At 40.2% G+C, this 12,113-nt stretch overlaps 1 long non-coding RNA gene across 1 annotated transcript in view; it reads left to right on the forward strand.

Moving 5' to 3' along the window:
• The first annotated feature begins 4,835 nt into the window (after positions 1-4,835).
• Positions 4,836-12,113, forward strand: part of LOC109491303 — a 65,810-nt gene continuing 58,532 nt past the window's right edge. The window contains exons 1-3 of the long non-coding RNA XR_002144647.1: positions 4,836-5,371; positions 5,912-6,108; positions 6,641-6,826. This is a non-coding gene — a long non-coding RNA (uncharacterized LOC109491303). The remainder of the gene's footprint in view (positions 5,372-5,911; positions 6,109-6,640; positions 6,827-12,113) is intronic.

Consider the following 12,113-nt stretch of genomic DNA (forward strand, 5'->3'; position numbering starts at 1 on the left):
GACTGAGTCGCTATCAGGAAATTCACTTCTTCTCTAACATTTTGACCACCTTCTACCTCCATAAGTTCTAATCCTAGAATTGTCCCTCACTTGATGATACTTTAGGCAGGTGAATATTTCTGGGACACACCATGCTCATCTAGAAAACCGGAGGCTAATTATTGCTAAAATCTCATTTCAGAATGAAAGTTGGCTGACCTGGGTCGTTTATGAGTCCATGCCTTATGAATGTTGATAGCAGGAAGCTTTCATGGGCACAGATGTAGGATTAAAAATGGAGATTGTGTATGCTTTCTTTCACTATTCTGTTTTCTGTCTACTTTCTTTATGCCAGATGAGGCTGCACAGTGACCTCTTTATTCAAAAATTTACTTCTTGACTAGGGTGCTACCTTATACATCCAAACTTCCTTCTCCTCTGGATCGCCAAGGAATATGCCATCTCTGAGGCACTGAGGAATGAGGCACTCTCCTCACCACTAGCCCCTTGGGGACCAAAAAGTGATTCCCAAGTCCCATGGCACCTGAACCACAAAAAGGCAGTCCTGTGCATCCTAGGAACATCCTAGGAATACCCAGAATAGCTTCTCCATGGTTCTCCTGCTGGGTCTCTGGGCTTCTCATTCTCTCTTCTCTCTCTCTCTCTCTCTCTCTCTCTCTCTCTCGTGATGGTGTCCATTTTAGAACCAAAAGGAAGAAAGGTTTCAATCTGTTCCTTTTTCTTTGTATAACACTTACCGAATAGCTCAGTGCAAGCATGCACTCAACGAGTCCTTTTCCTCTAGTACTTGCATGACCCTCTCTTTGCAGTGGAAATTTCTATCTCGGGTTCCTAAGCAGCCATTTCTAAATCACCCATGTGGCCTCAAAGAATTGGGACGTAAGCATAAGCCTAAGCCTTTAGAATACAGAGAAGGGAAAGGAGCAAAGAAAGAAACAGACAAGCTGAACGCCTGGCCAGTTTACTACTGTTGAATTGCACAATTGTTAAAATCGCATCCCCACTGTCCAGGTCAATTTCATTTCAGTTAACTCTGGGCAGAAATCTGGATTGTGTATAAAAAACAAGCAAGCAGGGGCGCCTGTGTGGCACAGCGGTTAAGCGTCTGCCTTCGGCTCAGGGCGTGATCCCAGCGTTATGGGATCGAGCCCCATCAGGCTCCTCTGCTATGAGCCTGCTTCTTCCTCTCTCACTCCCCCTGCTTGTGTTCCCTCTCTCGCTGGCTGTCTCTATCTCTGTCGAATAAATAAAAATAAAATCTTTAAAAAAAAAAAAAAAAAAACAAGCAAGCAGTCCTTTTAAGTTACTTAAAACCTCACCATATAGAAAAATCTACTCCTGGCTCTTGAGGTAGATGTCTGACAACACTGTAAGCTCTGATGACTTTTTTAGTAGTTCTGTCATATTCTGTGATTTTCCTGTGCTCTTGCAAAATAAAGGGGAATGAAATTATTTGTGGAGATCTGTCACAGTGACTTTTTAAAGCCAAATTGTCCCTGGGCTGAAAGGATTTCCTGTGACTACAACCGATTTTCCTAAAATCCGCATTAATACTTTCACACCCAAATGAAAAAAACTTTTGATTGTTAGTGCTTAGTGGCAGCTGAAAGCTTGGCTTAGTTGCAACGACAAACTAAATGTCATAATAGCAACAACATGTATTTGTTGAGGGCTTGCTATGAGCCGTGCCCTAGGTTGAATTATTTTACACGGATTAGTTTATTTAATCCTTACGACCCTAAGCAATAGTACTATTTTTATTCCCATTTTATAGATGAGGACACTAAGTCAGAGAAAAAACAACGTGGGCAGCTTCTAAGAGGTAGCACCAGGACCTGACCTCAGGAGGCCCGATTTCATGAGGCGACAATTAGGTTCGCGCTCTACTCAGCAGCCTTATTTAATTTTCAGTTTTTATCCATCCATGCATTTTCTTCCTTATTTGATATCTTCCACAGTCAGTAAGCATCTTCCAGGATTTAAGTTTTAAAGGAGTAAATGGTACCCTGAAGTGATGACCAGCGAGAAGCGATTTTGCTTCTGAGGCCATCCAGCTTATTCTGAGAGGAGGAGATGCTGGCTCAATATGGAAGAAAATGCCTACGAGGAAGGAGCAGAAAAATGAGCCAAGGGGCCAGAACAGTTCACAGAGTAAAGCTTTTATTTCCAGGCAAATTAATTCCACTCCTATAGGAAAGAAAACACCAATTTAAAGGAATCACCTTTGGATATCAGTCTCTGTCCATAATGACAGCAGTGTGGTTAGCATAGCAGGGCAAGGAGAGAGGCCAATAAAACCATGGACTCCAGAGCCAAACTGGATTCAAATCCTAGCCACCACTTCCTACCCATGTGACCCAAGGCAACTTCCTCATTGCCTCTTGGACTGTTTTCTTATAGGGTTGCCAGGGGGATTCAGTGAGATCACGTATATAAGGCATATAGAAGCATGCCTAGCATACAGTAAGCACCATAAGGACGTTTGCTTATGTCGTCCTCATGAGGTGCTCAAACATTGTGTGACCAAGACATCGACAGTGGTTTTTTATTTAGACATTCTTCGGGCTTTTGTATAGGAAAAGGAGATCCTGGATTCAATTTCTTTTAGACGGGCTTGGCTAAATTAAGCGATTCTTAGATCACCTAGATTTATTTTAATTTTAGAATTTGAATGATAATTTTAAAGTTGATCAACTAACCTGTTGCCATGACGCAGTCTGAAGGTGGAATTTTGCTCCCAGCAAAAAAGGCTTTGGCATATAGATTGAACAGTGATCAACCAGAAACAAACAGACTGACCAGGATCTTGAAAATCAGAAAATGGGGGTAGCAAAAAATGGGAGATCATCCTGCCTGCAAAGACCCGGGATTAGGGAAACTGGGGTTTGGACTTTGCCGTAGCAAATTTACTTTGAGGTGATATTGGTAAGAGTAGAGTTCGTAGATCACAATTTGGATAGACTCCCGCACATTTAAATCTCCCCCTGTCACTCCCCCCTCCCCCCCCCCCCCCCTNGATTAGGGAAACTGGGGTTTGGACTTTGCCGTAGCAAATTTACTTTGAGGTGATATTGGTAAGAGTAGAGTTCGTAGATCACAATTTGGATAGACTCCCGCACATTTAAATCTCCCCCTGTCACTCCCCCCTCCCCCCCCCCGTTTTTTTCAAAGAGTTGCAGTGGGTGGTCTGTGACAGCCTTTGAAGGCTTCAGCGGGGGTGAGAGAAGCTTCATTCCTTCAAGGCAGTTGGGTCCAACTCTGCTAGTTCACCCGTGGGGGAAGCCTGGCAAAATTCCAAAGGTGCTTAGCATTGGATCTATTATTGCACAGGGTGGAGTGTGTTTGGGTGGCTGGAGAGGGAAACCTATAATTTCATAGCTGTTAATAGAACATTTCTGCTAAATCTCTTTTTATTCTAAAAATTGGTGAAAAGATCTCAACATTCAAGATGATAGGAGGACACTGAAGTGTCCCGAGAATAGAATGCACCCACAGTTGTTACTAAATCTCGGTGGTGCAGGTTGGAAGAGAATAAAATATTTCCTGCAAAATATCAATTACCATTTTGACCCATTTTTCTGGAAGATCTAAATCAACTTTTTAATTACTTGAAGTCTAAAAACGTTTCCCCACAAATACAAAATCAAAGGTGAAAACTTAACCTAGACCCCTTAGGAAAATGTATTGCATTTTAAAATCATGCCACCGCTGCCTTGTTTGGGAAGAATGCAGCTTGGGTCAAACCAAACATTGAGTCATCAATTATTTCAATGCCCATCTTCATCATGCCTAAGAAGTAGAGCATTCTTATTTTTTAAAAGGTTCTTTGAGTTATATGCTGAATGACTACCACGTAAATAAATTAGAACAACCATCATGCCGTGCTTTTTTTGTCATCATGGGTCATTTTCATCAAATGCTTAGTAATTTCATTGCACTTGCGTAATTAGGTGAAGAAGCTCCCCCCGAGCGTCCATGGGTCAGCTATGTAGACTCTAGCTGCCAAAGGCGCTTCTCCTTCTGAACAGAGCGCTTTGCTCAGCCAGTGTAGACATGGCCTGATGAACAATGGAACTTCTCCCTTGAGCTGGAGTTTGGATTGATCTAATTCCTTAACTCAAAAATGTGCACAGGTTTGATGAGTATTTAAATGCCTGCATTTTAGTAAAACAGGAGCTTAAATTGACAGTAATGTGAGGAATAGCATAATTTATAATGAACTTGAAAGGCAGTAGGACTTACTGTGGCTCAAGCTAATCAAGGGACTATCAAATCAAGGTTTTAACATGAGCTTAAATATATGTGGCAGGAAGGTGGTTCTTGCGGGCTTCTATCTGTCAGATCTTAACACTCAACCTGTCAGAGTGCAACATGGCCGTGTCACTTTTAACCAAGATGTCACATATATTGTGAGAAACAACCTGCTTTGTGTTTTCTTCTGTAGGATTTTACTGGGAAAAGCAAATGTAAAAGGATTTTTTTTTTTTTAACACTGCATTTTTATTTTGCAGATTCTCAGGCTGATGGAGTGAGTGACGGAGTGAGTTGCCAACTCTAGTGACTCCACTCAGCGTGCGGGATGGCTGCGGGGATTATTTTCAGACATGACCAGAGAAGTCTGCCCAGGGGGAGACACATACCTTTGAGGTTTAAATCAGGTGTGTGAAGAATGCTGGAAACATGACTTCTTGGATTGGATTTTGTTTTGGTTTGGTTTGGCTTTTGCATTTATGCGTTTCAAGGAAAGTAGGAAGGTTGGTAGCTTTTGGCTGTTCTTCCAACTCTTTTCGTGCCATAAAATACACCCAAAAGTTTAACATACTCTTTCTCCTAGGGTTTGATCTGCTCTACTCTGCTGCTTGAAAGGGTCATCCTCTATTTTGTCAAAACTTTAGGTCTTAAAGGCATGACGTGGTTTTTCATAAGCAAAAGGGGTGTTGATTTGGGAGATATTTTTAAATTGGGGATTGAAGTTTACCGATTTGTCTTTTACCATTTGTCTATTTCCTTAGAAGAAAAATAAGCGGTATTTGTAATCCACGAGTTAGCTACAACATACCTGAGAAATTACATTCAAATTATCTTTAAAAGTATGTGCTCACATTATCTTTAAAAAGTTGTTAAATGGCTCAGAAATATCAAGCACATGTAACATTTTTTAGAAAATACAACCCACGTTTTCTTGCAGGATGAATTTGCGCTTAATAGCCTCTGTTTAATTCACTCAGAAACTACACGATTCTTGTTGCTATATTTTGTTAAAAAGGAAGGAGAGGCTGTTTCTACAGGTGTCATAGAAAAATCAATACTGAGCCACGGATTATTGGATCCCATAGAACCATGGAGACTTGGCAGTGAAATTCTTCCAAAGGTGAGTAGGGACATTGATTTTCCTTCTCATGCCTGAAGAAATATGACACAAGGAACGGAGGCTAAATTTAGATTGGAAACAAGTCTGATCTGAAACTATGCCTTTAAAAAAGTTAGTGACAATTTTTTTCCTCAAAAAAAAAAAAATGAGGAAATGGAATGAGAAATTGAGCCTATAAGATTTTTCTCATATATTTTTCTTAGCTTTACTTTTTTTCTTTATTCCTTTGAATAAAGGGATATTTTTTGAAATACAATCTGACTATTGTAAACTTTTGAAAACAATCTATTTAACCAACATTTTGTCTGTAATTAAAATACAGTGATTTCCTTGTACAATATAAAACAGCCTCGCTCTTAAACCCGTAAGCATGCGTGCCGTAGTCCTTCAGCTTCTAAAAAAAAGCCTATTATTTACACAGTCTTACTTAAAAATATGGGCTCATTGCTAATCTTCCTTATTTGAACTGTGTATTTTTCCAGCTAATTTGTGCTATAATTTTTAGACACTTACTTGCTTACTTGTTTACTTATTTCACAGTTTCTCCTAGATTTCGAAAAGTTGAAAAGCTATACATAACACATTGGTTGTTTTACCGAATTGCTTAGCATTCCATCCATGCAGGCAGACGGTGTTCCTAGGTTTGGAAATATAAATCCCAGGGGAAGTGAGCTGAAGAACATTTCATGCATCACTCATCCTATTATGAGCCCTGTGCTGTTCCATCTCTCTACAAGGTAAGAGATTTATTGTGAGCTGGCTTCCACCAGTAGAAAATGACATATGCTAATGCATGCTTCCAAGTGTATGTTTTTGGAACTCATAATGGCGAGTCTAGCAATTATTTTATAAGCTGAAGAATAATTGGAAAATTTAGGCTACTCATACACTCTTTATCATGCTCATCTGTCCCCAGGTAGCATTTGGTTGCTGTATCCTGGGACCCACATTCTATGGTATTGTCTTTTCCTCATGTGAAGTGGGGTGGTAAATTGGTCATTTTTATAATGAATTTAGAGAGTAGATGATCAAGGAAGATAATTCAGGTCTTAAAGGAGAAAATTGCCAAATTACCACTTGACTACATCTGGGGGTAGATATAATTTAAGTTTTAATACTTTGTGGGATCACAAACTGATTATAAGAGAGTTAAAATATAAAATGCTAGCAAGTTCATGGTAATGTATAGAATTACCTTAATAGGAAGTGTTTCGTTCTGTTGTCCAGAAGAAAATTCTTCATTTTTTTTCCCTTTTCCTGAACTTTCAGACTGGCTGAAACAACAAGAAAAATTGTTTGTAGTTTGTATTCTGACTTTGGATCACCTAATTAATAGCCTGACTCTGACTACCCAGAAAGACAAGGTTGTTTAGGAAGAACTATTAGAAGGCTGCTGCTGCTTTATTAATAAAATCGCAGGGGAAATGCGACATTCTGGATGTCCCATCCGAGAAGGTAAGAGTTTATCATGTCCCATAAAATGAGATTACATTTGATTTTATTTAGCATTATCCTGGCCCCAAGGAAGTTTGCGTTCGTCAATTTGACAGAGAAATCTGTAACATAAAGCCTTATATACATTGTCTAAACTGTGACCAATTTGAAGCATTGAAAGCTAAGCTATTTAATAAGGTATTTTATTTATGTGTGAATGACATTATTGTTACTGTTTTTCTATCCTTCTCAGCTTGGAAAATTGTAACTCAGTATATCAGATGACATACTTAAATAAAAATAAATTACGAATATTATCATTCTGGGGGGGAAAGGCATACTATCTTCTAACCTTTGGGGAGGTTTAACTTTTGATGTGTGAATTCTTAAATGTGAACAAACTGAAGACAATGGCATACTTGGAAGTATTCTGGAGCTAAAATGGGAAATAAAAATTTCGTGGTAAGTGCCAGCCTTGTGTTTACTGTAGTAATGCCTTAACATCGGCCTCAGAAGGAAAAAAGTACAAAAGACAATGGAGATATGATGGAGGAGCTGGACATATGAAAAGTTCCAGGTGCCTGTAGATACACAAATATCTGGTCCTCTTTACTTGGTACCTGTCCTGTAATCCATCAAAGTGGCCAGGTGCTCACTTTCTAGTTCAAAAATATTAGTGTTTTCAACATCATTGCCCGTTCTGTTTATACCAAAATCCCCTTCAATACATAACATGCATCTTATCCACGTCTGAGCAACATGACTATAGACATTCTCTCTTTGGGTTAAGCACATGGTATGACTTTCCTAAAATGTTGCAAAGATGAATTTCCACTAGATAATTTGTAGTTTGTAAAATATCATGAATTTTTCAGGGGAAAAGTGGCAATTAATGGAAGCATAATTATCTTCAATATGAAAATAGTCTGGGATGCTAACTTTGGCAAGCACAATGTCTTTGACTCATTATCATTTTCTTTGCTTGCTTTGTTGTCATTCTTGGGTTCTTTCTGGATCCATCCCTCTTTTGTTCCCCTTCAACTTGTCTATTGTATTCCTGTTGGCAGTTAAAGAACAGAAACAGAGCAATAAGACTGCATGGCTACATTTTTCCAGTGCCACCAACTGGGAGTTAAACTGACTAACATTTTGAAAGCCCAGCCCATTTCATTCACAGCAGGCCAGGCAGGTAAAAGCATTTCCGTAGTAAAGTACGCACTTTGTTTCTTTAGGCTCTTCTGGTCTAAATTTTCTTGTTTGCCAGTTGGGGGGAGAGACAAAAAGGAGATTGGGGACCAAATGCCTGGGGTATGTAATCAAATGCCCAGCAATTCCTGATTATAGGATGCAGAAATTTCACTTACGAGGATTAACTATGGTGGATTTTGTCCACCCAAATGGGTGTCCCCCTCTATACAGTATGTTATTGGGCTGCTCCCTACCATTGCCTAAATATGATGCAGTGGGAGAATTCCAAATAGCTTTAATAGTAACTCCTGGGTTAGCAAAAACTAAATGTGCAGGGTGAAAATTCCCATAAAACATGGGTCTATGTGAAGTTTTCAAAGGGTTCATGTTGCGTGTTATTGTGTGCTTCTAGAGGAACAAGAACTTGAGAATTGATTTTACTTTGTTCTGTTAATTTGATTACTATTTCCTAAGTGGTAAGTACACACCTCCTCAAATATTTTATGAAGCGCGCTTAATCAAGCAGATACCCTAAAGCACATCACTGGATTGACCCTTGACCTTTTGACCTGTCGCTCTGCCACACCGGTAGCCTTTTTCTCATGTGCTCACAGATGAGAGCTTAGGGAGCTGACGGAGTGAGGAGAGGCGTCCGCCTTCTGTCTAAGCGGCAGCGGACTGGAGTTGTCTCATTGGAGGGGATTTCCTTGCGCGTGGTGAAATTGGTCTGAATATCATCAGTCTGCATTTATACTGAATATATACTTAAGGAAGCTGTAGAGACGAAACAAGAGTGGTCTAGGAGGGATGGACGCCATATACATGTAAGGCGGGAAGACTCAAGTTCTGAGATGTGTTAGATTATTGTGGTACTATCGTAGCTCATGTTATGAATAAATCGGCATGCTCCCCAGCTGGTGCCCACGTGCCGTATATTGAACTAAATCTTACAGAGCCTCTTTCACTGGAGTTAGAGCCTGTATGTGCACCATCTTACCATGGAGGAGAACCCTGGTTTGTTTTATGTTCTATGACTGTCCTGTGGATATTTCTTATCAGAAGTTAATAAAAGGTACAGAGGAAAAATTAAATAACTTTATCATTGAAGTTTTAGAAAAAGAAAAAAGAAAAACAGAAAAAGAATGATGAAAGGGCATGGATGCCTGCACCATGACCATACCTGGAATCTTTTCAAGAGTATAAGGTCCCTTTGAGTTTAGCAGTTAGACAAATTCTTTAGCCAATTTGTCTTCACCTTGACAAAGTTTCCTATTTATAAATGTCTCTTGGGGTCCATGAGGAATCTCAGATACTAATTTATTTTGTAATGAAGTGTTCAGGACCACTAAGTTCAAAATATTTCAAAGTTACCATGTACTTTCCTTGGCGAAAGTGACGGTGCCATGGATACGGCCATATCCTTCCAGCCACTCAGCACAGCTAACCTCCACTGCACTTTGGGGCACTAAATGGCCTTCTGGATGTCCAATAGCATGAGGTCTCACGTTTGTTTACTTGGTGATTTCTGGTTTCCACACTCTTTCCCAGGATAGTCATGGTGGGAGGCAAAGGGGAAAAAGGTAGGGGATAATGTGCGTGTGTGTGTTTCTTTTCTAATTTGTAAAATGGAAAAATGCTGGAGAATAAAATGCCCTTCTTTTGTTTATCGTTCAAATAATTGCATGAGATGTGAATCATAGTGTAATGGTCCTGGTGAGGGATGAGGGAAGGAGGCGGTTACCCTTCAGCAACTATGGTTCTCAGGGGCCTACTATACTATCTTAATAAGCTAAAAGGAATGATGTACCATTTCCCTCTAACACACATAAAGATAGCAGTTCTTTTAAGTGGAGTCATTTTTAAATATGAAAGCCAGTGGTCCATTGTCCGGGTTAAATACGTGCACATGCATATTTGCATGCATATACTTCTTGTACACATTTTTCGGCCAAGTGATAAAAATGGTGGAGGGGAAACCACAAGGACTCCCTAAGAGTCTGGGGGTGTGGGTGTTACCCTAAACAGGCACCAAAGCAAGTCCATTTTTAATTTGAAGGAATTCACTCACATTTTACATTGTTTCATTATATATCATGATTGTTTTATTAAAGAAAAGATGTAATTTGCTTACTGTTGAGTACATCTGATATTTGGGATGAGTGAGCCATGTTTGTCCTTTGGTGATTCTTTCAAAGAACATTTATTGAGCTCCTGCTATGTGCCAGGTACTGTTTCACCCCTCCCCTCTAACACACCGCATACCCCAGACACTCCTAGTCAAGTCTGAAAAGCACAGAATACTGATACACAGGGGTGTGAAACAGATGAATTGGCAATAGATACATGAATTGTAAATTACCATAACTCCTTGATACTGGGCACACTTTTGCACCAAGGGATTTTAGATGATCGTTGTCAGAATTTAGCAGAAAGCCCCATCAAATCTGTAAATTTTTGTTGAACTTTAAGCAATTCCTTCATGCTTGAGAAGGTTACCTTTCTACCTTCTGTTTTTCAGAGACGTAGAAAGTTCTTCATTTCCCATTTCTACTTTGGCACGTTCTCTCTACCTAAAGATTCAACCCCCCCTTCCATGTTCACTCTTGCCCTCCTTGTTTCCCATCTTTTCTGAAGATAAACTGCTGCATTTTTTCCTTGTTTGTCTAATTTTTGCGTACTTGGTCTGTGTTAAACTGGGAGATTAAAGACTCAGTGGATGGGGGCGCTGACTTCTCTGCTGCAGCGTCTGCAGTATTGTTTCATGCGTGTGTGTGTCTGCGTCATACCACGAAAACGTTGCAGCTTAAGTTTAGTGCATAAACGTAGCAGTTAACCTGGAATTGGATTGACTGGTTTGAATTCTTGCTGTACTGCTTACTTGTTGGATCAGCAGTTTCTAACCTTGCTTCTTCAGCTATAAAATGAGGAAAGTAATCAGACCCACCCCCATTGGGTTGCTGTAACGATTACATGGACTAATGAGTATAAAGTACAGTGCTTGGCGTATGGTAGGAGGTCAATCAACGTTAGCAGTGATCTTTAGTATTCCTCTTACTTATTGCATGTCTGTGCAGATAGACACATACCCCATATGCACAATTTTCCTATGTGCTGCATTAGTCCAAAAATGATGGCTAATCTTAGACAACATCGTGAAAAGGCAGTATCTGCCTTCATCGTTGCCAACTTTGATTGAGAAGGTACATTCTGTCCTTATTCCCTTTGAATGCCCAGCGCCCTGCCTCCCTTCTTCCCTTTACTGGTAAAACCTTCTTCGAGCAAGGACCTGAAATTTATACACACAAAGGTCTAGATGATGGAGAACATTTGAGGTGTTGCCCTTGTAAAGGTCACTAACCTCTTATCAAAGATCAAATACTGAGCTGATGAGATTGCAGGCAGCCAGCAGCAGCGGGAGAAATTTATTTGACAGTGTGATCTCTCCCTTGCCTTCTGGAGATCTCCCCAGAGTGGGAATGGTTAACTGGGCCAAGGGGTGAGGTTAGTTCTGCCGCTGAAGGTGCCTGCTGGGGCTCCTGTGGGGGTTGTCTGACATCCTCAAAGGCTGCCTCTCTAAGCCTGGGGCCACTCAAAAGTGTCTGTCAGCTTTTCCTTTTTTTTTTTTTTTTAAATTGTGACTCTGGGCTTTGAATCTAGTTATGCTTTAGGCCACAAGCTGAAGTCCTTTGAGCATTTTTCCTAACACTCTTCTTTATTTTCAGATATACATCTGTTCTTCTCTGTGTACCCCCCATCCATATAGTCTTTCTCGGTTGCCCATTGTATTTCTTCCACAAAGGCCTGCATTCATGATTTAAAGTTGTTCGCACATCACACTGTTATGCTGAGGTGTTCTCCTACAATATTCTTTATATATTAAACACTCTACTCCACCAGCCTCTCCATGCTCCTATTTTAGAGTTCGAAGGGCTGAGTTCAGGTGTAAAGTATGTCTTCACCAGCATGGTATGCTTGGAAGACCGTTGAATTTCTCAGCCTCAGTTTGTCAGTGAAGTGGGAATAACAGGTTCTGCCACAGGGTTGGAGGGATCAAATCAGAGTGTTCTCTAAAGTCAAACGTAGTGTAGAGCTTTTTCGTCTTCTTTTTTACACATCGTAA

The sequence above is a fragment of the Ailuropoda melanoleuca genome, chromosome 15, assembly GCF_002007445.2.
Source record: "Ailuropoda melanoleuca isolate Jingjing chromosome 15, ASM200744v2, whole genome shotgun sequence".
NCBI lineage: Eukaryota > Metazoa > Chordata > Mammalia > Carnivora > Ursidae > Ailuropoda > Ailuropoda melanoleuca.